The following is a 24,940-nucleotide window of genomic DNA, read 5'->3' on the forward strand; positions in this document are numbered from 1 at the left end:
ACAAATTCATGAAAAATCTGACTTTCGGCAAATCACTCAAAAATGGTGCCAAACAGTTACAAATGCTCCCCTGAAAGGTTTAGCAGTCGAAACAGAAGGCTTTTTATCACAGGAAAAGAAATCAGCCCTTGACAACTTAACCGGCAAAATAAAATTTTTTTGAAAAAATCCTAAGCCCCGGGGTCACAATTTCATAAAAAAATCTGACTTCTGGCAATTCACTCAAAAATGGTGCCAAACGGTTGCAAATGCTCCCCTGAGAGGTTTAGCGGGCGAAACTGAAGGCTTTTTATCACAGGAGAAGGAATCAGTCCTCGACAACGGGGTCACAATTTCATGAAAAATCTGACTTTCGGCAAATGACTAAAAAATGGTGCCAAACGGTTACAAATGCTCCCCTGAAAGGTTTAGCAGTCGAAACAGAAGGCTTTTTATCACAGGAAAAGAAATCAGTCCTCGACAACTTAACAGGCAGAAAAAGATTTATTTCAAAAAATCCTAAGTCACAATTTCATAAAAAATCTGACTTATGGAAATTCACTCAAAAATGGTGCCAAACGGTTGCAAATTCTCCCCTGAGAGGTTTGGCGGTCGAAACTGAAGGCTTTTTATCACAGGAAAAGAAATCAGCCCTCGACAACTTAACCGGCAGAAAAAGATTTTTTTGAAAAAATCCTAAGCCCCGGGGTCACAATTTCATAAAAAATCTGACGTCTGGCAATTCACTCAAAAATGGTGCGAAACGGTTGCAAATGCTCCCCTGAAAGGTTTAGCAGTCGAAACAGAAGGCTTTTTATCACAGGAAAAGAAATCAGCCCTCGACAACTTAACCGGCAGAAAAAGATTTTTTTGAAAAAATCCTAAGCCCCGGGGTCACAATTTCATAAAAAATCTGACTTCTGGCAATTCACTCAAAAATGGTGCCAAATGGTTACAAATGCTCCCCTGAAAGGTTTAGCAGTCGAAACAGAAGGCTTTTTATCACAGGAAAAGAAATCAGCCCTCGACAACTTAACCTGCAGAAAAAGATTTTTTTGAAAAAATTCTAAGCCCTGGGGTCACAATTTCATGAAAAATCTGACTTTCGGCAAATCACTCAAAAATGGTGTCAAACGGTTACAAATGCTCCCCTGAAAGGTTTAGAGGTCGAAAGAGAAGGCTTTTTATCACAGGAAAAGAAATCAGCCCTCAACAACTTAACCGACAGAAAAAGATTTTTTTGAAAAAAATCCTAAGCCCCGGGGTCACAATTTCATAAAAAATCTGACTTCTGGCAATTCACTCAAAAATGCTGCCAAACGGTTGCAAATGCTCCCCTGAGAGGTTTGGCGGTCGAAACTGAAGGCTTTTTATCACAGGAAAAGGAATCAGTCCACGACAACTTAACCGGCAGAAAAAGATTTTTTTGAAAAAATCCTAAGCCCCGGGGTCACAATTTCATGAAAAATCTGACTTTCGGCAAATCACTCAAAAATGGTGCCAAACGGTTACAAATACTCCCCTGAAAGGTTTAGCAGTCGAAACAGAAAGCTTTTTATCACACGAAAAGAAATCAGCCGTCGACAACATAACTGGGAGAAAAAGATTTTTTTGAAAAAATCCTAAGACCCGGGGTTACAATTTCATGAAAAATCTGACTTTCGTTAATTCACTCAAAAATTTGCCAAACGGTTGCAAATGCTCCCCCAAAAGGTTTGGCGGTCGAAACAGGAGGCTTTTTATCACAGGAAAAGAAATCAGCCATCGACAACTTAACCGGAAGAAAAACTTTTTTTTGAAAAAATCCTAAACCCCGGGGTCACAATTTCATAAAAAATCTGACTTCTGGCAATTCACTCAAAAATGCTGCCAAACGGTTGCAAATGCTCCCCTGAGAGGTTTGGCGGTCGAAACTGAAGGCTTTTTTTCACAGGATAAGGAATCAGTCCACGACAACTTAACCGGCAGAAAAAGATGTTTTTGAAAAAATCCTAAGCCCCGGGGTCACAATTTCATGAAAAATCTGACTTTCGTTAATTCACTCAAAAACTTGCCAAACGGTTGCAAATGCTCCCCCATAAGGTTTGGCGGTCGAAACAGGAGGCTTTTTATCACAGGAAAAGAAATCAGCCCTCGACAACTTAACCGGAAGAAAAACTTTTTTTTGAAAAAAATCCTAAGCCCCGGGGTCACAATTTCATAAAAAATCTGACTTCTGGCAATACACTCAAAAATAGTGCCAAACGGTTGCAAATGCTCCCCTAAGAGGTTTGGCGGTCGAAACTGAAGGATTTTTATCACAGGAAAAGAAATCAGCCCTCGACAACTTAACCGGCAGAAAAAGATTTTTTTGAAAAAAAATCCTAAGCCCCGGGGTCACAATTTCATAAAAAATCTGACTTCTGGCAATTCACTCAAAAATGGTGCCAAACGGTTGCAAATGCTCCCCTGAGAGGTTTGGCGGTCGAAACTGAAGGCTTTTTATCACAGGAAAAGAAATCAGCCATCGACAACTTAACCGGAAGAAAAACTTTTTTTTGAAAAAATCCTAAACCCCGGGGTCACAATTTCATAAAAAATCTGACTTCTGGCAATTCACTCAAAAATGCTGCCAAACGGTTGCAAATGCTCCCCTGAGAGGTTTGGCGGTCGAAACTGAAGGCTTTTTATCACAGGAAAAGGAATCAGTCCACGACAACTTAACCGGCAGAAAAAGATGTTTTTGAAAAAATCCTAAGCCCCGGGGTCACAATTTCATGAAAAATCTGACTTTCGTTAATTCACTCAAAAACTTGCCAAACGGTCGCAAATGCTCCCCCATAAGGTTTGGCGGTCGAAACAGGAGGCTTTTTATCACAGGAAAAGAAATCAGCCCTCGACAACTTAACCGGAAGAAAAACTTTTTTTTGAAAAAAATCCTAAGCCCCGGGGTCACAATTTCATTAAAAATCTGACTTCTGGCAATACACTCAGAAATAGTGCAAAACGGTTGCAAATGCTCCCCTAAGAGGTTTGGCGGTCGAAACTGAAGGCTTTTTATCACAGGAAAAGAAATCAGCCCTCGACAACTTAACCGGCAGAAAAAGATTTTTTTGAAAAAAAATCCTAAGCCCCGGGGTCACAATTTCATAAAAAATCTGACTTCTGGCAATTCACTCAAAAATGGTGCCAAACGGTTGCAAATGCTCCCCTGAGAGGTTTGGCGGTCGAAACTGAAGACTTTTTATCTCAGGAAAAGGAATGAGTCCTCGACAACTTAACCGGCTGAAAAAGATTTTTCTGAAAAAATCCTAAGCCCCGGGGTCACAAATTCATGAAAAATCTGACTTTCGGCAAATCACTCAAAAATGGTGCCAAATGGTTACAAATGCTCCCCTGAAAGGTTTAGCAGTCGAAACAGAAGGCTTTTTATCACAGGAAAAGAAATCAGCCCTTGACAACTTAACCGGCAAAATAAGATTTTTTTGAAAAAATCCTAAGCCCCGGGGTCACAATTTCATAAAAAAATCTGACTTCTGGCAATTCACTCAAAAATGGTGCCAAACGGTTGCAAATGCTCCCCTGAGAGGTTTGGCGGTCGAAACTGAAGGCTTTTTATCACAGGAGAAGGAATCAGTCCTCGACAACGGGGTCACAATTTCATGAAAAATCTGACTTTCGGCAAATCACTCAAAAATGGTGCCAAACGGTTACAAATGCTCCCCTGAAAGGTTTAGCAGTCGAAACAGAAGGCTTTTTATGACAGGAAAAGAAATCAGCCCTTGATAACTTAACCGGCAAAAAAAGATTTTTTTGAAAAAATCCTAAGCCCCGGGGTCACAATTTCATAAAAAATCTGACTTCTGGCAATTCACTCAAAAATGGTGCCAAATGGTTACAAATGCTCCCCTGAAAGGTTTGGCGGTCGAAACAGAAGGCATTTAATCACAGGAAAAGAAATCAGACCTCGACGACTTAACCTGCAGAAAAAGATTTTTTTGAAAAAATCCTAAGCCCCGGGGTCACAATTTCATAACAAATCTGACTTCTAGCAATTCACTCAAAACTGGTGCCAAATGGTTGCAAATGCTCCCCTGAGATGTTTGGCGGTCGAAACTGAAGGATTTTTATCACAGGAAAAGAAAGCAGCCCTCGACAACTTAACCGGCAGAAAAAGATTTTTTTGAAAAAAAATCCTAAGCCCCGGGGTCACAATTTCACAAAAAATCTGACTTCTGGCAATTCACTCAAAAATGGTGCCAAACGGTTGCAAATGCTCCCCTGAGAGGTTTGGCGGTCGAAACTGAAGACTTTTTATCTCAGGAAAAGGAATGAGTCCTCGACAACTTAACCGGCTGAAAAAGATTTTTCTGAAAAAATCCTAAGCCCCGGGGTCACAAATTCATGAAAAATCTGACTTTCGGCAAATCACTCAAAAATGGTGCCAAATGGTTACAAATGCTCCCCTGAAAGGTTTAGCAGTCGAAACAGAAGGCTTTTTATCATAGGAAAAGAAATCAGCCCTTGACAACTTAACCGGCAAAATAAGATTTTTTTGAAAAAATCCTAAGCCCCGGGGTCACAATTTCATAAAAAAATCTGACTTCTGGCAATTCACTCAAAAATGGTGCCAAACGGTTGCAAATGCTCCCCTGAGAGGTTTGGCGGTCGAAACTGAAGGCTTTTTATCACAGGAGAAGGAATCAGTCCTCGACAACGGGGTCACAATTTCATGAAAAATCTGACTTTCGGCAAATCACTCAAAAATGGTGCCAAACGGTTACAAATGCTCCCCTGAAAGGTTTAGCAGTCGAAACAGAAGGCTTTTTATCACAGGAAAAGAAATCAGCCCTTGATAACTTAACCGGCAAAAAAAGATTTTTTTGAAAAAATCCTAAGCCCCGGGGTCACAATTTCATAAAAAATCTGACTTCTGGCAATTCACTCAAAAATGGTGCCAAATGGTTACAAATGCTCCCCTGAAAGGTTTGGCGGTCGAAACAGAAGGCATTTAATCACAGGAAAAGAAATCAGACCTCGACGACTTAACCTGCAGAAAAAGATTTTTTTGAAAAAATCCTAAGCCCCGGGGTCACAATTTCATAACAAATCTGACTTCTAGCAATTCACTCAAAACTGGTGCCAAATGGTTGCAAATGCTCCCCTGAGAGGTTTGGCGGTCGAAACAAAAGGCTTTTTATCACAGGAATAGAAAGCAGCCCTCGACAACTTAACCGGCAGAAAAAGACTTTTTTGAAAAAATCCTAAGCCCCGGGGTCACAATTTCATAAAAAAATCTCACTTCTGGCAATTCACTCAAAAATGTTGCCAAACGGTTGCAAATGCTCCCCTGAAAGGTTTAGCAGTCGAAACAGAAGGCTTTTTATCATAGGAAAAGAAATCAGCCCTCGACAACTTAACCGGGAGCAAAAGATTTTTTTGAAAAAATCCTAAGCCCCGGGGTCACAATTTCATGAAAAATCTGACTTTCGGCAAATCACTCAAAAATGGTGCCAAACGGTTGCAAATGCTCCCCTGAAAGGTTTAGCAGTCGAAACAGAAGGCTTTTTATCACAGGAAAAGAAATCAGCCCTCGACAACTTAACCGGCTGAAAAAGATTTTTTTGAAAAAATCCTAAGCCCCGGGGTCACAATTTCATGAAAAATCTGACTTTCGGCAAATCACTCAAAAATGGTGCCAAACGGTTACAAATGCTCCCCTGAAAGGTTTAGAGGTCGAAAGAGAAGGCTTTTTATCACAGGAAAAGAAATCAGCCCTCGACAACTTAACCGACAGAAAAAGATTTTTTTGAAAAAAATCCTAAGCCCCGGGGTCACAATTTCATAAAAAATCTGACTTCTGGCAATACACTCAAAAATGGTGCCAAATGGTTGCAAATGCTCCCCTAAGAGGTTTGGCGGTCGAAACAGGAGGCTTTTTATCACAGGAAAAGAAATCAGCCATCGACAACTTAACCGGAAGAAAAACTTTTTTTTGAAAAAATCCTAAACCCCGGGGTCACAATTTCATAAAAAATCTGACTTCTGGCAATTCACTCAAAAATGGTGCCAAATGGTTACAAATGCTCCCCTGAAAGGTTTGGCGGTCGAAACAGAAGGCATTTAATCACAGGAAAAGAAATCAGACCTCGACGACTTAACCTGCAGAAAAAGATTTTTTTGAAAAAATCCTAAGCCCCGGGGTCACAATTTCATAACAAATCTGACTTCTAGCAATTCACTCAAAAATGGTGCCAAATGGTTGCAAATGCTCCCCTGAGAGGTTTGGCGGTCGAAACAAAAGGCTTTTTATCACAGGAAAAGAAAGCAGCCCTCGACAACTTAACCGGCAGAAAAAGACTTTTTTGAAAAAATCCTAAGCCCCGGGGTCACAATTTCATAAAAAAATCTGACTTCTGGCAATTCACTCAAAAATGTTGCCAAACGGTTGCAAATTCTCCCCTGAAAGGTTTAGCAGTCGAAACAGAAGGCTTTTTATCACAGGAAAAGAAATCAGCCCTCGACAACTTAACCGGGAGCAAAAGATTTTTTTGAAAAAATCCTAAGCCCCGGGGTCACAATTTCATGAAAAATCTGACTTTCGGCAAATCACTCAAAAATGGTGCCAAACGGTTGCAAATGCTCCCCTGAAAGGTTTAGCAGTCGAAACAGAAGGCTTTTTATCACAGGAAAAGAAATCAGCCCTCGACAACTTAACCGGCAGAAAAAGATATTTTTGAAAAAATCCTAAACTCCGGGGTCACAATTTCATAAAAAATCTGACTTCTGGGAATTCACTCAAAAATGGTGCCAAATGGTTACAAATGCTCCCCTGAGAGGTTTGGCGGTCGAAACAGAAGGCATTTAATCACAGGAAAAGAAATCAGACCTCGACAACTTAACCTGCAGAAAAAGATTTTTTTGAAAAAATCCTAAGCCCCGGGGTCACAATTTCATGAAAAATCTGACTTTCGGCAAATCACTCAAAAATGGTGTCAAACGGTTACAAATGCTCCCCTGAAAGGTTTAGAGGTCGAAAGAGAAGGCTTTTATCACAGGAAAAGAAATCAGCCCTCAACAACTTAACCGACAGAAAAAGATTTTTTTGAAAAAAATCCTAAGCCCCGGGGTCACAATTTCATAAAAAATCTGACTTCTGGCAATACACTCATAAATGGTGCCAAATGGTTGCAAATGCTCCCCTAAGAGGTTTGGCGGTCGAAACTGAAGGCTTTTTATCACAGGAAAAGAAATCAGCCCTTGACAACTTAACTGGCAGAAAAAGATTTTTTTTGAAAAAATCCTAAGCCCCGGGGTCACAATTTCATAAAAAATCTGACTTCTGGCAATTCACTCAAAAATGCTGCCAAACGGTTGCAAATGCTCCCTTGAGAGGTTTGGCGGTCGAAACTGAAGGCTTTTTATCACAGGAAAAGGAATCAGTCCACGACAACTTAACCGGCAGAAAAAGATTTTTTTGAAAAAATCCTAAGCCCCGGGGTCACAATTTCATGAAAAATCTGACTTTCGGCAAATCACTCAAAAATGGTGCCAAACGGTTACAAATACTCCCCTGAAAGGTTTAGCAGTCGAAACAGAAAGCTTTTTATCACACGAAAAGAAATCAGCCGTCGACAACATAACTGGGAGAAAAAGATTTTTTTGAAAAAATCCTAAGACCCGGGGTCACAATTTCATGAAAAATCTGACTTTCGTTAATTCACTCAAAAATTTTCCAAACGGTTGCAAATGCTCCCCCAAAAGGTTTGGCGGTCGAAACAGGAGGCTTTTTATCACAGGAAAAGAAATCAGCCATCGACAACTTAACCGGAAGAAAAACTTTTTTTTGAAAAAATCCTAAACCCCGGGGTCACAATTTCATAAAAAATCTGACTTCTGGCAATTCACTCAAAAATGCTGCCAAACGGTTGCAAATGCTCCCCTGAGAGGTTTGGCGGTCGAAACTGAAGGCTTTTTTTCACAGGATAAGGAATCAGTCCACGACAACTTAACCGGCAGAAAAATATGTTTTTGAAAAAATCCTAAGCCCCGGGGTCACAATTTCATGAAAAATCTGACTTTCGTTAATTCACTCAAAAACATGCCAAACGGTTGCAAATGCTCCCCCATAAGGTTTGGCGGTCGAAACAGGAGGCTTTTTATCACAGGAAAAGAAATCAGCCCTCGACAACTTAACCGGAAGAAAAACTTTTTTTTGAAAAAAATCCTAAGCCCCGGGGTCACAATTTCATAAAAAATCTGACTTCTGGCAATACACTCAAAAATAGTGCCAAACGGTTGCAAATGCTCCCCTAAGAGGTTTGGCGGTCGAAACTGAAGGATTTTTATCACAGGAAAAGAAATCAGCCCTCGACAACTTAACCGGCAGAAAAAGATTTTTTTGAAAAAAAATCCTAAGCCCCGGGGTCACAATTTCATAAAAAATCTGCCTTCTGGCAATTCACTCAAAAATGGTGCCAAATGGTTACAAATGCTCCCCTGAGAGGTTTGGCGGTCGAAACTGAAGACTTTTTATCTCAGGAAAAGGAATGAGTCCTCGACAACTTAACCGGCTGAAAAAGATTTTTCTGAAAAAATCCTAAGCCCCGGGGTCACAAATTCATGAAAAATCTGACTTTCGGCAAATCACTCAAAAATGGTGCCAAATGGTTACAAATGCTCCCCTGAAAGGTTTAGCAGTCGAAACAGAAGGCTTTTTATCATAGGAAAAGAAATCAGCCCTTGACAACTTAACCGGCAAAATAAGATTTTTTTGAAAAAATCCTAAGCCCCGGGGTCACAATTTCATAAAAAAATCTGACTTCTGGCAATTCACTCAAAAATGGTGCCAAACGGTTGCAAATGCTCCCCTGAGAGGTTTGGCGGTCGAAACTGAAGGCTTTTTATCACAGGAGAAGGAATCAGTCCTCGACAACGGGGTCACAATTTCATGAAAAATCTGACTTTCGGCAAATCACTCAAAAATGGTGCCAAACGGTTACAAATGCTCCCCTGAAAGGTTTAGCAGTCGAAACAGAAGGCTTTTTATCACAGGAAAAGAAATCAGCCCTTGATAACTTAACCGGCAAAAAAAGATTTTTTTGAAAAAATCCTAAGCCCCGGGGTCACAATTTCATAAAAAATCTGACTTCTGGCAATTCACTCAAAAATGGTGCCAAATGGTTACAAATGCTCCCCTGAAAGGTTTGGCGGTCGAAACAGAAGGCATTTAATCACAGGAAAAGAAATCAGACCTCGACGACTTAACCTGCAGAAAAAGATTTTTTTGAAAAAATCCTAAGCCCCGGGGTCACAATTTCATAACAAATCTGACTTCTAGCAATTCACTCAAAACTGGTGCCAAATGGTTGCAAATGCTCCCCTGAGAGGTTTGGCGGTCGAAACAAAAGGCTTTTTATCACAGGAATAGAAAGCAGCCCTCGACAACTTAACCGGCAGAAAAAGACTTTTTTGAAAAAATCCTAAGCCCCGGGGTCACAATTTCATAAAAAAATCTCACTTCTGGCAATTCACTCAAAAATGTTGCCAAACGGTTGCAAATGCTCCCCTGAAAGGTTTAGCAGTCGAAACAGAAGGCTTTTTATCATAGGAAAAGAAATCAGCCCTCGACAACTTAACCGGGAGCAAAAGATTTTTTTGAAAAAATCCTAAGCCCCGGGGTCACAATTTCATGAAAAATCTGACTTTCGGCAAATCACTCAAAAATGGTGCCAAACGGTTGCAAATGCTCCCCTGAAAGGTTTAGCAGTCGAAACAGAAGGCTTTTTATCACAGGAAAAGAAATCAGCCCTCGACAACTTAACCGGCTGAAAAAGATTTTTTTGAAAAAATCCTAAGCCCCGGGGTCACAATTTCATGAAAAATCTGACTTTCGGCAAATCACTCAAAAATGGTGCCAAACGGTTACAAATGCTCCCCTGAAAGGTTTAGAGGTCGAAAGAGAAGGCTTTTTATCACAGGAAAAGAAATCAGCCCTCGACAACTTAACCGACAGAAAAAGATTTTTTTGAAAAAAATCCTAAGCCCCGGGGTCACAATTTCATAAAAAATCTGACTTCTGGCAATACACTCAAAAATGGTGCCAAATGGTTGCAAATGCTCCCCTAAGAGGTTTGGCGGTCGAAACAGGAGGCTTTTTATCACAGGAAAAGAAATCAGCCATCGACAACTTAACCGGAAGAAAAACTTTTTTTTGAAAAAATCCTAAACCCCGGGGTCACAATTTCATAAAAAATCTGACTTCTGGCAATTCACTCAAAAATGGTGCCAAATGGTTACAAATGCTCCCCTGAAAGGTTTGGCGGTCGAAACAGAAGGCATTTAATCACAGGAAAAGAAATCAGACCTCGACGACTTAACCTGCAGAAAAAGATTTTTTTGAAAAAATCCTAAGCCCCGGGGTCACAATTTCATAACAAATCTGACTTCTAGCAATTCACTCAAAAATGGTGCCAAATGGTTGCAAATGCTCCCCTGAGAGGTTTGGCGGTCGAAACAAAAGGCTTTTTATCACAGGAAAAGAAAGCAGCCCTCGACAACTTAACCGGCAGAAAAAGACTTTTTTGAAAAAATCCTAAGCCCCGGGGTCACAATTTCATAAAAAAATCTGACTTCTGGCAATTCACTCAAAAATGTTGCCAAACGGTTGCAAATTCTCCCCTGAAAGGTTTAGCAGTCAAAACAGAAGGCTTTTTATCACAGGAAAAGAAATCAGCCCTCGACAACTTAACCGGGAGCAAAAGATTTTTTTGAAAAAATCCTAAGCCCCGGGGTCACAATTTCATGAAAAATCTGACTTTCGGCAAATCACTCAAAAATGGTGCCAAACGGTTGCAAATGCTCCCCTGAAAGGTTTAGCAGTCGAAACAGAAGGCTTTTTATCACAGGAAAAGAAATCAGCCCTCGACAACTTAACCGGCAGAAAAAGATATTTTTGAAAAAATCCTAAACTCCGGGGTCACAATTTCATAAAAAATCTGACTTCTGGGAATTCACTCAAAAATGGTGCCAAATGGTTACAAATGCTCCCCTGAGAGGTTTGGCGGTCGAAACAGAAGGCATTTAATCACAGGAAAAGAAATCAGACCTCGACAACTTAACCTGCAGAAAAAGATTTTTTTGAAAAAATCCTAAGCCCCGGGGTCACAATTTCATGAAAAATCTGACTTTCGGCAAATCACTCAAAAATGGTGTCAAACGGTTACAAATGCTCCCCTGAAAGGTTTAGAGGTCGAAAGAGAAGGCTTTTATCACAGGAAAAGAAATCAGCCCTCAACAACTTAACCGACAGAAAAAGATTTTTTTGAAAAAAATCCTAAGCCCCGGGGTCACAATTTCATAAAAAATCTGACTTCTGGCAATACACTCATAAATGGTGCCAAATGGTTGCAAATGCTCCCCTAAGAGGTTTGGCGGTCGAAACTGAAGGCTTTTTATCACAGGAAAAGAAATCAGCCCTTGACAACTTAACTGGCAGAAAAAGATTTTTTTTGAAAAAATCCTAAGCCCCGGGGTCACAATTTCATAAAAAATCTGACTTCTGGCAATTCACTCAAAAATGCTGCCAAACGGTTGCAAATGCTCCCTTGAGAGGTTTGGCGGTCGAAACTGAAGGCTTTTTATCACAGGAAAAGGAATCAGTCCACGACAACTTAACCGGCAGAAAAAGATTTTTTTGAAAAAATCCTAAGCCCCGGGGTCACAATTTCATGAAAAATCTGACTTTCGGCAAATCACTCAAAAATGGTGCCAAACGGTTACAAATACTCCCCTGAAAGGTTTAGCAGTCGAAACAGAAAGCTTTTTATCACACGAAAAGAAATCAGCCGTCGACAACATAACTGGGAGAAAAAGATTTTTTTGAAAAAATCCTAAGACCCGGGGTCACAATTTCATGAAAAATCTGACTTTCGTTAATTCACTCAAAAATTTTCCAAACGGTTGCAAATGCTCCCCCAAAAGGTTTGGCGGTCGAAACAGGAGGCTTTTTATCACAGGAAAAGAAATCAGCCATCGACAACTTAACCGGAAGAAAAACTTTTTTTTGAAAAAATCCTAAACCCCGGGGTCACAATTTCATAAAAAATCTGACTTCTGGCAATTCACTCAAAAATGCTGCCAAACGGTTGCAAATGCTCCCCTGAGAGGTTTGGCGGTCGAAACTGAAGGCTTTTTTTCACAGGATAAGGAATCAGTCCACGACAACTTAACCGGCAGAAAAATATGTTTTTGAAAAAATCCTAAGCCCCGGGGTCACAATTTCATGAAAAATCTGACTTTCGTTAATTCACTCAAAAACATGCCAAACGGTTGCAAATGCTCCCCCATAAGGTTTGGCGGTCGAAACAGGAGGCTTTTTATCACAGGAAAAGAAATCAGCCCTCGACAACTTAACCGGAAGAAAAACTTTTTTTTGAAAAAAATCCTAAGCCCCGGGGTCACAATTTCATAAAAAATCTGACTTCTGGCAATACACTCAAAAATAGTGCCAAACGGTTGCAAATGCTCCCCTAAGAGGTTTGGCGGTCGAAACTGAAGGATTTTTATCACAGGAAAAGAAATCAGCCCTCGACAACTTAACCGGCAGAAAAAGATTTTTTTGAAAAAAAATCCTAAGCCCCGGGGTCACAATTTCATAAAAAATCTGCCTTCTGGCAATTCACTCAAAAATGGTGCCAAACGGTTGCAAATGCTCCCCTGAGAGGTTTGGCGGTCGAAACTGAAGACTTTTTATCACAGGAAAAGGATTGAGTCCTCGACAACTTAACCGGCTGAAAAAGATTTTTCTGAAAAAATCCTAAGCCCCGGGGTCACAAATTCATGAAAAATCTGACTTTCGGCAAATCACTCAAAAATGGTGCCAAATGGTTACAAATGCTCCCCTGAAAGGTTTAGCAGTCGAAACAGAAGGCTTTTTATCACAGGAAAAGAAATCAGCCCTTGACAACTTAACCGGCAAAATAAGATTTTTTTGAAAAAATCCTAAGCCCCGGGGTCACAATTTCATAAAAAAATCTGACTTCTGGCAATTCACTCAAAAATGGTGCCAAACGGTTGCAAATGCTCCCCTGAGAGGTTTGGCGGTCGAAACTGAAGGCTTTTTATCACAGGAGAAGGAATCAGTCCTCGACAACGGGGTCACAATTTCATGAAAAATCTGACTTTCGGCAAATCACTCAAAAATGGTGCCAAACGGTTACAAATGCTCCCCTGAAAGGTTTAGCAGTCGAAACAGAAGGCTTTTTATGACAGGAAAAGAAATCAGCCCTTGATAACTTAACCGGCAAAAAAAGATTTTTTTGAAAAAATCCTAAGCCCCGGGGTCACAATTTCATAAAAAATCTGACTTCTGGCAATTCACTCAAAAATGGTGCCAAATGGTTACAAATGCTCCCCTGAAAGGTTTGGCGGTCGAAACAGAAGGCATTTAATCACAGGAAAAGAAATCAGACCTCGACGACTTAACCTGCAGAAAAAGATTTTTTTGAAAAAATCCTAAGCCCCGGGGTCACAATTTCATAACAAATCTGACTTCTAGCAATTCACTCAAAAATGGTGCCAAATGGTTGCAAATGCTCCCCTGAGAGGTTTGGCGGTCGAAACAAAAGGCTTTTTATCACAGGAATAGAAAGCAGCCCTCGACAACTTAACCGGCAGAAAAAGACTTTTTTGAAAAAATCCTAAGCCCCGGGGTCACAATTTCATAAAAAAATCTCACTTCTGGCAATTCACTCAAAAATGCTGCCAAACGTTTGCAAATGCTCCCCTGAGAGGTTTGGCGGTCAAACTGAAGGCTTTTTATCACAGGATAAGGACTCAGTCCACGACAACTTAACCGGCAGAAAAAGATGTTTTTGAAAAAATCCTAAGCCCCGGGGTCACAATTTCATGAAAAATCTGACTTTCGTTAATTCACTCAAAAACTTGCCAAACGGTCGCAAATGCTCCCCCATAAGGTTTGGCGGTCGAAACAGGAGGCTTTTTATCACAGGAAAAGAAATCAGCCCTCGACAACTTAACCGGAAGAAAAACTTTTTTTTGAAAAAAATCCTAAGCCCCGGGGTCACAATTTCATTAAAAATCTGACTTCTGGCAATACACTCAAAAATAGTGCAAAACGGTTGCAAATGCTCCGCTAAGAGGTTTGGCGGTCGAAACTGAAGGCTTTTTATCACAGGAAAAGAAATCAGCCCTCGACAACTTAACCGGCAGAAAAAGATTTTTTTGAAAAAAAATCCTAAGCCCCGGGGTCACAATTTCATAAAAAATCTGACTTCTGGCAATTCACTCAAAAATGGTGCCAAACGGTAGCAAATGCTCCCCTGAGAAGTTTGGCGGTCGAAACTGAAGACTTTTTATCTCAGGAAAAGGAATGAGTCCTCGACAACTTAACCGGCTGAAAAAGATTTTTCTGAAAAAATCCTAAACCCCGGGGTCACAAATTCATGAAAAATCTGACTTTCGGCAAATCACTCAAAAATGGTGCCAAATGGTTACAAATGCTCCCCTGAAAGGTTTAGCAGTCGAAACAGAAGGCTTTTTATCACAGGAAAAGAAATCAGCCCTTGACAACTTAACCGGCAAAATAAGATTTTTTTGAAAAAATCCTAAGCCCCGGGGTCACAATTTCATAAAAAAATCTGACTTCTGGCAATTCACTCAAAAATGGTGCCAAACGTTTGCAAATGCTCCCCTGAGAGGTTTGGCGGTCGAAACTGAAGGCTTTTTATCACAGGAGAAGGAATCAGTCCTCGACAACGGGGTCACAATTTCATGAAAAATCTGACTTTCGGCAAATCACTCAAAAATGGTGCCAAACGGTTACAAATGCTCCCCTGAAAGGTTTAGCAGTCGAAACAGAAGGCTTTTTATCACAGGAAAAGAAATCAGCCCTCGACAACTTAACCGGGAGCAAAAGATTTTTTTGAAAAAATCCTAAGACCCGGGGTCACAATTTCATGAAAAATCTGACTTTCGGCAAATCACTCAAAAATGGTGCCAAACGGTTGCAAATGCTCCCCTGAAAGGTTTAGCAGTCGAAACAGAAGGCTTTTTATCACAGGAAAAGAAATCAGCCCTCGACAACTTAACCGGCTGAAAAAGATTTTTTTGAAAAAATCCTAAGCCCCGGGGTCACAATTTCATGAAAAATCTGACTTTCGGCAAATCACTCAAAAATGGTGCCAAACGGTTACAAATGCTCCCCTGAAAGGTTTAGAGGTCGAAAGAGAAGGCTTTTTATGACAGGAAAAGAAATCAGCCCTCGACAACTTAACCGACAGAAAAAGATTTTTTTGAAAAAAATCCTAAGCCCCGGGGTCACAATTTCATAAAAAATCTGACTTCTGGCAATACACTCAAAAATGGTGCCAAATGGTTGCAAATGCTCCCCTAAGAGGTTTGGCGGTCGAAACAGGAGGCTTTTTATCACAGGAAAAGAAATCAGCCATCGACAACTTAACCGGAAGAAAAACTTTTTTTTGAAAAAATCCTAAACCCCGGGGTCACAATTTCATAACAAATCTGACTTCTAGCAATTCACTCAAAAATGGTGCCAAATGGTTGCAAATGCTCCCCTGAGAGGTTTGGCGGTCGAAACAAAAGGCTTTTTATCACAGGAAAAGAAAGCAGCCCTCGACAACTTAACCGGCAGAAAAAGACTTTTTTGAAAAAATCCTAAGCCCCGGGGTCACAATTTCATAAAAAAATCTGACTTCTGGCAATTCACTCAAAAATGGTGCCAAACGGTTGCAAATGCTCCCCTGAAAGGTTTAGCAGTCGAAACAGAAGGCTTTTTATCACAGGAAAAGAAATCAGCCCTCGACAACTTAACCGGGAGCAAAAGATTTTTTTGAAAAAATCCTAAGCCCCGGGGTCACAATTTCATGAAAAATCTGACTTTCGGCAAATCACTCAAAAATGGTGCCAAACGGTTCCAAATGCTCCCCTGAAAGGTTTAGCAGTCGAAACAGAAGGCTTTTTATCACAGGAAAAGAAATCAGCCCTCGACAACTTAACCGGCAGAAAAAGATTTTTTTGAAAAAATCCTAAACTCCGGGGTCACAATTTCATAAAAAATCTGACTTCTGGGAATTCACTCAAAAATGGTGCCAAATGGTTACAAATGCTCCCCTGAGAGGTTTGGCGGTCGAAACAGAAGGCATTTAATCACAGGAAAAGAAATCAGACCTCGACAACTTAACCTGCAGAAAAAGATTTTTTTGAAAAAATCCTAAGCCCCGGGGTCACAATTTCATGAAAAATCTGACTTTCGGCAAATCACTCAAAAATGGTGTCAAACGGTTACAAATGCTCCCCTGAAAGGTTTAGAGGTCGAAAGAGAAGGCTTTTATCACAGGAAAAGAAATCAGCCCTCAACAACTTAACCGACAGAAAAAGATTTTTTTGAAAAAAATCCTAAGCCCCGGGGTCACAATTTCATAAAAAATCTGACTTCTGGCAATACACTCAAAAATGGTGCCAAATGGTTGCAAATGCTCCCCTAAGAGGTTTGGCGGTCGAAACTGAAGGCTTTTTATCACAGGAAAAGAAATCAGCCCTTGACAACTTAACTGGCAGAAAAAGATTTTTTTTGAAAAAATCCTAAGCCCCGGGGTCACAATTTCATAAAAAATCTGACTTCTGGCAATTCACTCAAAAATGCTGCCAAACGGTTGCAAATGCTCCCCTGAGAGGTTTGGCGGTCGAAACTGAAGGCTTTTTATCACAGGAAAAGGAATCAGTCCACGACAACTTAACCGGCAGAAAAAGATTTTTTTGAAAAAATCCTAAGCCCCGGGGTCACAATTTCATGAAAAATCTGACTTTCGTTAATTCACTCAAAAACTTGCCAAACGGTTGCAAATGCTCCCCCATAAGGTTTGGCGGTCGAAACAGGAGGCTTTTTATCACAGGAAAAGAAATCAGCCCTCGACAACTTAATCGGAAGAAAAACTTTTTTTTGAAAAAAATCCTAAGCCCAGGGGTCACAATTTCATAAAAAATCTGACTTCTGGCAATACACTCAAAAATAGTGGCAAACGGTTGCAAATGCTCCCCTAAGAGGTTTGGCGGTCGAAACTGAAGGATTTTTATCACAGGAAAAGAAATCAGCCCTCGACAACTTAACCGGCAGAAAAAGATTTTTTTGAAAAAAAATCCTAAGCCCCGGGGTCACAATTTCATAAAAAATCTGCCTTCTGGCAATTCACTCAAAAATGGTGCCAAACGGTTGCAAATGCTCCCCTGAGAGGTTTGGCGGTCGAAACTGAAGACTTTTTATCACAGGAAAAGGATTGAGTCCTCGACAACTTAACCGGCTGAAAAAGATTTTTCTGAAAAAATCCTAAGCCCCGGGGTCACAAATTCATGAAAAATCTGACTTTCGGCAAATCACTCAAAAATGGTGCCAAATGGTTACAAATGCTCCCCTGAAAGGTTTAGCAGTCGAAACAGAAGGCTTTTTATCACAGGAAAAGAAATCAGCCCTTGACAACTTAACCGGCAAAATAAGATTTTTTTGAAAAAATCCTAAGCCCCGGGGTCACAATTTCATAAAAAAATCTGACTTCTGGCAATTCACTCAAAAATGGTGCCAAACGGTTGCAAATGCTCCCCTGAGAGGTTTGGCGGTCGAAACTGAAGGCTTTTTATCACAGGAGAAGGAATCAGTCCTCGACAACGGGGTCACAATTTCATGAAAAATCTGACTTTCGGCAAATCACTCAAAAATGGTGCCAAACGGTTACAAATGCTCCCCTGAAAGGTTTAGCAGTCGAAACAGAAGGCTTTTTATCACAGGAAAAGAAATCAGCCCTTGATAACTTAACCGGCAAAAAAAGATTTTTTTGAAAAAATCCTAAGCCCCGGGGTCACAATTTCATAAAAAATCTGACTTCTGGCAATTCACTCAAAAATGGTGCCAAATGGTTACAAATGCTCCCCTGAAAGGTTTGGCGGTCGAAACAGAAGGCATTTAATCACAGGAAAAGAAATCAGACCTCGACGACTTAACCTGCAGAAAAAGATTTTCTTGAAAAAATCCTAAGCCCCGGGGTCACAATTTCATAACAAATCTGACTTCTAGCAATTCACTCAAAACTGGTGCCAAATGGTTGCAAATGCTCCCCTGAGAGGTTTGGCGGTCGAAACAAAAGGCTTTTTATCACAGGAATAGAAAGCAGCCCTCGACAACTTAACCGGCAGAAAAAGACTTTTTTGAAAAAATCCTAAGCCCCGGGGTCACAATTTCATAAAAAAATCTCACTTCTGGCAATTCACTCAAAAATGTTGCCAAACGGTTGCAAATGCTCCCCTGAGAGGTTTGGCGGTCGAAACTGAAGGCTTTTTATCAGAGGAAAAGAAATCAGCCATCGACAACTTAACCGGAAGAAAAACTTTTTTTTGAAAAAATCCTAAACCCCGGGGTCACAATTTCATAAAAAATCTGACTTCTGGCAATTCACTCAAAAATGCTGCCAAACGGTTGCAAATGCTCCCCTGAGAGGTTTGGCGGTCGAAACTGAAGGCTTTTTATCACAGGATAAGGACTCAGTCCACGACAACTTAACCGGCAGAAAAAGATGTTTTTGAAAAAATCCTAAGCCCCGGGGTCAAAATTTCATGAAAAATCTGACTTTCGTTAATTCACTCAAAAACTTGCCAAACGGTCGCAAATGCTCCCCCATAAGGTTTGGCGGTCGAAACAGGAGGCTTTTTATCACAGGAAAAGAAATCAGCCCTCGACAACTTAACCGGGAGCAAAAGATTTTTTTGAAAAAATCCTAAGACCCGGGGTCACAATTTCATGAAAAATCTGACTTTCGGCAAATCACTCAAAAATGGTGCCAAACGGTTGCAAATGCTCCCCTAAAAGGTTTAGCAGTCGAAACAGAAGGCTTTTTATCACAGGAAAAGAAATCAGCCCTCGACAACTTAACCGGCTGAAAAAGATTTTTTTGAAAAAATCCTAAGCCCCGGGGTCACAATTTCATGAAAAATCTGACTTTCGGCAAATCACTCAAAAATGGTGCCAAACGGTTACAAATGCTCCCCTGAAAGGTTTAGAGGTCGAAAGAGAAGGCTTTTTATGACAGGAAAAGAAATCAGCCCTCGACAACTTAACCGACAGAAAAAGATTTTTTTGAAAAAAATCCTAAGCCCCGGGGTCACAATTTCATAAAAAATCTGACTTCTGGCAATACACTCAAAAATGGTGCCAAATGGTTGCAAATGCTCCCCTAAGAGGTTTGGCGGTCGAAACAGGAGGCTTTTTATCACAGGAAAAGAAATCAGCCATCGACAACTTAACCGGAAGAAAAACTTTTTTTTGAAAAAATCCTAAACCCCGGGGTCACAATTTCATAAAAAATCTGACTTCTGGCAATTCACTCAAAAATGGTGCCAAATGGTTACAAATGCTCCCCTGAAAGGTTTGGCGGTCGAAACAGAAGGCATTTAATCACAGGAAAAGAAATCAGACCTCGACGACTTAACCTGCAGAAAAAGATTTTTTTGAAAAAATCCTAAGCCCCGGGGTCACAATTTCATAACAAATCTGACTTCTAGCAATTCACTCAAAAATGGTGCCAAATGGTTGCAAATGCTCCCCTGAGAGGTTTGGCGGTCGAAACAAAAGGCTTTTTATCACAGGAAAAGAAAGCAGCCCTCGACAACTTAACCGGCAGAAAAAGACTTTTTTGAAAAAAATCCTAAGCCCCGGGGTCACAATTTCATAAAAAATCTGACTTCTGGCAATTCACTCAAAAATGGTGCCAAATGGTTACAAATGCTCCCCTGAAAGGTTTGGCGGTCGAAACAGAAGGCATTTAATCACAGGAAAAGAAATCAGCCCTCGACGACTTAACCTGCAGAAAAAGATTTTTTTGAAAAAATCCTAAGCCCCGGGGTCACAATTTCATAACAAATCTGACTTCTAGCAATTCACTCAAAACTGGTGCCAAATGGTTGCAAATGCTCCCCTGAGAGGTTTGGCGGTGGAAACAAAAGGCTTTTTATCACAGGAATAGAAAGCAGCCCTCGACAACTTAACCGGCAGAAAAAGACTTTTTTGAAAAAATCCTAAGCCCCGGGGTCACAATTTCATAAAAAAATCTCACTTCTGGCAATTCACTCAAAAATGTTGCCAAACGGTTGCAAATGCTCCCCTGAGAGGTTTGGCGGTCGAAACTGAAGGCTTTTTATCACAGGAAAAGAAATCAGCCATCGACAACTTAACCGGAAGAAAAACTTTTTTTTGAAAAAATCCTAAACCCCGGGGTCACAATTTCATAAAAAATCTGACTTCTGGCAATTCACTCAAAAATGCTGCCAAACGGTTGCAAATGCTCCCCTGAGAGGTTTGGCGGTCGAAACTGAAGGCTTTTTATCACAGGATAAGGACTCAGTCCACGACAACTTAACCGGCAGAAAAAGATGTTTTTGAAAAAATCCTAAGCCCCGGGGTCACAATTTCATGAAAAATCTGACTTTCGTTAATTCACTCAAAAACTTGCCAAACGGTCGCAAATGCTCCCCCATAAGGTTTGGCGGTCGAAACAGGAGGCTTTTTATCACAGGAAAAGAAATCAGCCCTCGACAACTTAACCGGAAGAAAAACTTTTTTTTGAAAAAAATCCTAAGCCCCGGGGTCACAATTTCATTAAAAATCTGACTTCTGGCAATACACTCAAAAATAGTGCAAAACGGTTGCAAATGCTCCGCTAAGAGGTTTGGCGGTCGAAACTGAAGGCTTTTTATCACAGGAAAAGAAATCAGCCCTCGACAACTTAACCGGCAGAAAAAGATTTTTTTGAAAAAAAATCCTAAGCCCCGGGGTCACAATTTCATAAAAAATCTGACTTCTGGCAATTCACTCAAAAATGGTGCCAAACGGTTGCAAATGCTCCCCTGAGAGGTTTGGCGGTCGAAACTGAAGACTTTTTATCTCAGGAAAAGGAATGAGTCCTCGACAACTTAACCGGCTGAAAAAGATTTTTCTGAAAAAATCCTAAACCCCGGGGTCACAAATTCATGAAAAATCTGACTTTCGGCAAATCACTCAAAAATGGTGCCAAATGGTTACAAATGCTCCCCTGAAAGGTTTAGCAGTCGAAACAGAAGGCTTTTTATCACAGGAAAAGAAATCAGCCCTTGACAACTTAACCGGCAAAATAAGATTTTTTTGAAAAAATCCTAAGCCCCGGGGTCACAATTTCATAAAAAAATCTGACTTCTGGCAATTCACTCAAAAATGGTGCCAAACGTTTGCAAATGCTCCCCTGAGAGGTTTGGCGGTCGAAACTGAAGGCTTTTTATCACAGGAGAAGGAATCAGTCCTCGACAACGGGGTCACAATTTCATGAAAAATCTGACTTTCGGCAAATCACTCAAAAATGGTGCCAAACGGTTACAAATGCTCCCCTGAAAGGTTTAGCAGTCGAAACAGAAGGCTTTTTATCACAGGAAAAGAAATCAGCCCTCGACAACTTAACCGGGAGCAAAAGATTTTTTTGAAAAAATCCTAAGACCCGGGGTCACAATTTCATGAAAAATCTGACTTTCGGCAAATCACTCAAAAATGGTGCCAAACGGTTGCAAATGCTCCCCTAAAAGGTTTAGCAGTCGAAACAGAAGGCTTTTTATCACAGGAAAAGAAATCAGCCCTCGACAACTTAACCGGCTGAAAAAGATTTTTTTGAAAAAATCCTAAGCCCCGGGGTCACAATTTCATGAAAAATCTGACTTTCGGCAAATCACTCAAAAATGGTGCCAAACGGTTACAAATGCTCCCCTGAAAGGTTTAGAGGTCGAAAGAGAAGGCTTTTTATGACAGGAAAAGAAATCAGCCCTCGACAACTTAACCGACAGAAAAAGATTTTTTTGAAAAAAATCCTAAGCCCCGGGGTCACAATTTCATAAAAAATCTGACTTCTGGCAATACACTCAAAAATGGTGCCAAATGGTTGCAAATGCTCCCCTAAGAGGTTTGGCGGTCGAAACAGGAGGCTTTTTATCACAGGAAAAGAAATCAGCCATCGACAACTTAACCGGAAGAAAAACTTTTTTTTGAAAAAATCCTAAACCCCGGGGTCACAATTTCATAAAAAATCTGACTTCTGGCAATTCACTCAAAAATGGTGCCAAATGGTTACAAATGCTCCCCTGAAAGGTTTGGCGGTCGAAACAGAAGGCATTTAATCACAGGAAAAGAAATCAGACCTCGACGACTTAACCTGCAGAAAAAGATTTTTTTGAAAAAATCCTAAGCCCCGGGGTCACAATTTCATAACAAATCTGACTTCTAGCAATTCACTCAAAAATGGTGCCAAATGGTTGCAAATGCTCCCCTGAGAGGTTTGGCGGTCGAAACAAAAGGCTTTTTATCACAGGAAAAGAAAGCAGCCCTCGACAACTTAACCGGCAGAAAAAGACTTTTTTGAAAAAATCCTAAGCCCCGGGGTCACAATTTCATAAAAAAATCTGACTTCTGGCAATTCACTCAAAAATGGTGCCAAACGGTTGCAAATGCTCCCCTGAAAGGTTTAGCAGTCGAAACAGAAGGCTTTTTATCACAGGAAAAGAAATCAGCCCTCGACAACTTAACCGGGAGCAAAAGATTTTTTTGAAAAAATCCTAAACCCCGGGGTCACAATTTCATGAAAAATCTGACTTTCGGCAAATCACTCAAAAATGGTGCCAAACGGTTCCAAATGCTCCCCTGAAAGGTTTAGCAGTCGAAACAGAAGGCTTTTTATCACAGGAAAAGAAATCAGCCCTCGACAACTTAACCGGCAGAAAAAGATTTTTTTGAAAAAATCCTAAACTCCGGGGTCACAATTTCATAAAAAATCTGACTTCTGGGAATTCACTCAAAAATGGTGCCAAATGGTTACAAATGCTCCCCTGAGAGGTTTGGCGGTCGAAAGAGAAGGCTTTTATCACAGGAAAAGAAATCAGCCCTCAACAACTTAACCGACAGAAAAAGATTTTTTTGAAAAAAATCCTAAGCCCCGGGGTCACAATTTCATAAAAAATCTGACTTCTGGCAATACACTCAAAAATGGTGCCAAATGGTTGCAAATGCTCCCCTAAGAGGTTTGGCGGTCGAAACTGAAGGCTTTTTATCACAGGAAAAGAAATCAGCCCTTGACAACTTAACTGGCAGAAAAAGATTTTTTTTGAAAAAATCCTAAGCCCCGGGGTCACAATTTCATAAAAAATCTGACTTCTGGCAATTCACTCAAAAATGCTGCCAAACGGTTGCAAATGCTCCCCTGAGAGGTTTGGCGGTCGAAACTGAAGGCTTTTTATCACAGGAAAAGGAATCAGTCCACGACAACTTAACCGGCAGAAAAAGATTTTTTTGAAAAAATCCTAAGCCCCGGGGTCACAATTTCATGAAAAATCTGACTTTCGTTAATTCACTCAAAAACTTGCCAAACGGTTGCAAATGCTCCCTCATAAGGTTTGGCGGTCGAAACAGGAGGCTTTTTATCACAGGAAAAGAAATCAGCCCTCGACAACTTAACCGGAAGAAAAACTTTTTTTTGAAAAAAATCCTAAGCCCCGGGGTCACAATTTCATAAAAAATCTGACTTCTGGCAATACACTCAAAAATAGTGGCAAACGGTTGCAAATGCTCCCCTAAGAGGTTTGGCGGTCGAAACTGAAGGATTTTTATCACAGGAAAAGAAATCAGCCCTCGACAACTTAACCGGCAGAAAAAGATTTTTTTGAAAAAAAATCCTAAGCCCCGGGGTCACAATTTCATAAAAAATCTGCCTTCTGGCAATTCACTCAAAAATGGTGCCAAACGGTTGCAAATGCTCCCCTGAGAGGTTTGGCGGTCGAAACTGAAGACTTTTTATCACAGGAAAAGGATTGAGTCCTCGACAACTTAACCGGCTGAAAAAGATTTTTCTGAAAAAATCCTAAGCCCCGGGGTCACAAATTCATGAAAAATCTGACTTTCGGCAAATCACTCAAAAATGGTGCCAAATGGTTACAAATGCTCCCCTGAAAGGTTTAGCAGTCGAAACAGAAGGCTTTTTATCACAGGAAAAGAAATCAGCCCTTGACAACTTAACCGGCAAAATAAGATTTTTTTGAAAAAATCCTAAGCCCCGGGGTCACAATTTCATAAAAAAATCTGACTTCTGGCAATTCACTCAAAAATGGTGCCAAACGGTTGCAAATGCTCCCCTGACAGGTTTGGCGGTCGAAACTGAAGGCTTTTTATCACAGGAGAAGGAATCAGTCCTCGACAACGGGGTCACAATTTCATGAAAAATCTGACTTTCGGCAAATCACTCAAAAATGGTGCCAAACGGTTACAAATGCTCCCCTGAAAGGTTTAGCAGTCGAAACAGAAGGCTTTTTATCACAGGAAAAGAAATCAGCCCTTGATAACTTAACCGGCAAAAAAAGATTTTTTTGAAAAAAATCCTAAGCCCCGGGGTCACAATTTCATAAAAAATCTGACTTCTGGCAATTCACTCAAAAATGCTGCCAAACGGTTGCAAATGCTCCCCTGAGAGGTTTGGCGGTCGAAACTGAAGGCTTTTTATCACAGGAAAAGGAATCAGTCCACGACAACTTAACCGGCAGAAAAAGATTTTTTTGAAAAAATCCTAAGCCCCGGGGTCACAATTTCATGAAAAATCTGACTTTCGTTAATTCACTCAAAAACTTGCCAAACGGTTGCAAATGCTCCCTCATAAGGTTTGGCGGTCGAAACAGGAGGCTTTTTATCACAGGAAAAGAAATCAGCCCTCGACAACTTAACCGGAAGAAAAACTTTTTTTTGAAAAAAATCCTAAGCCCCGGGGTCACAATTTCATAAAAAATCTGACTTCTGGCAATACACTCAAAAATAGTGGCAAACGGTTGCAAATGCTCCCCTAAGAGGTTTGGCGGTCGAAACTGAAGGATTTTTATCACAGGAAAAGAAATCAGCCCTCGA

The sequence above is a fragment of the Podarcis muralis genome, chromosome 8 (genome assembly GCF_964188315.1).
Source record: "Podarcis muralis chromosome 8, rPodMur119.hap1.1, whole genome shotgun sequence".
NCBI classification, from domain to species: Eukaryota; Metazoa; Chordata; class Lepidosauria; order Squamata; family Lacertidae; genus Podarcis; species Podarcis muralis.